The sequence below is a fragment of the Nanorana parkeri genome, unplaced genomic scaffold (genome assembly GCF_000935625.1).
Source record: "Nanorana parkeri isolate BGI_ZX_2015 unplaced genomic scaffold, ASM93562v1 scaffold1449, whole genome shotgun sequence".
NCBI classification, from domain to species: domain Eukaryota; kingdom Metazoa; phylum Chordata; class Amphibia; order Anura; family Dicroglossidae; genus Nanorana; species Nanorana parkeri.
In genome coordinates, this window is record NW_017307717.1 from 58,118 (window position 1) to 59,353 (window position 1,236).

Consider the following 1,236-nt stretch of genomic DNA (forward strand, 5'->3'; position numbering starts at 1 on the left):
AGCCATGTACAAGGTAATATTACGCCAGCTTTTGTTGCGGTAGTATAATAGGTTTTTGAAAAACACTGTTCTCCTTGTTTTGGGTCTCTTGGAAATCTGTATCAGGTTTACGAGAAACGTGTGACACAATATATCTTTCAGCATCAGTTATGTCTAAAGGGAATTGGCCTCTATCGATGGGAACAGTTTTTGCTATTACCTGTTCCAAATTTTACAATGTCAGTTTTCTCTGTCAATACCTCACAAACATGTATGTACGACTTCTACTTACGAATGAAGATCCCAGACTGTTCCGCTAGTTGTAATGCTACCGTGCTCGCGCCGACGTTCGTAGTACTGTACCTCCTGTACATCACAGCAAGTTGTTCGATGTGCAGATGAGGAGTGCATGCCTCTTCTTCCGGGTCTGGTACTGTACATTACAGGAAATTGTACAAACATCTGTCCAAGTTGCATTTAACCACTTAAAGACCACTGTGTTTACACCCCCTTCCTGTCCATAATAGATAGATATAATGCCCTCATTAACAGCTGTAGATATCAAGAGGTGCCAGGATGCTCTGTTGGTGGGACTACAACCCCAGCATGTCTTGATGATGATGATGTGATGATCGGAAAGTTGGGGGCAGAAGAGTTACATCCAACAGCAAAGCCTGACAACTCATGATATCTACAGTTGTTGCAGCTGTAGATATCAAGAGGTGTCAAGCTGCGCTGTTGGTGGGACTACAACCCCCAGCATGGCTTGAGCAGCTATAACTCTTCTGCCCCAACTTCCCAACCATCTGGTGATCATGGTCAGGAAATGGGGGCAGAAGAGTTATAGACACACAAGGCATGTTGGGGTTATAGTCCCACCAACAGTGCAGCCTGACACGTCATGATATCCACAGCTGTTAAGAAGGACATTATATCTATGAGCCAGATTTCATCCAGCCTGTTCCTGGAAACTGTGGTGACTGCCGAAGGAATAGCGCAGTGGCCTTCCGGTTTCTCACTCACCTTCTGGTCCTAAATTTGGAAGCTGAGGAGTTCAAAAGATTTGGCTGTTCAGGATGGGATAAGACCACTGTGTGTGTGTGTGTGTGTGTGTATCTAGCTGTGGGCGCTGACTGGAGGACAGATGCAAAGGGCTGGTTGCCGCTGATCTGACACAGGTATGGCGGAGACTGGAGTCATGTCACAATTCAACTGATCATCGGGCTGTTCCACTTCCAAGTTCCAGCATGACTGTTA

General features: G+C 45.8%; 1 long non-coding RNA gene across 1 annotated transcript in view; it reads left to right on the plus strand.

The window, feature by feature from the left end:
* Positions 1 to 241: 241 nt before the first annotated feature.
* The window catches only part of LOC108798319, an 8,189-nt gene continuing 7,194 nt past the window's right edge, over positions 242 to 1,236 (plus strand). The window contains exon 1 of the long non-coding RNA XR_001941943.1: positions 242 to 254. This is a non-coding gene — a long non-coding RNA (uncharacterized LOC108798319). The remainder of the gene's footprint in view (positions 255 to 1,236) is intronic.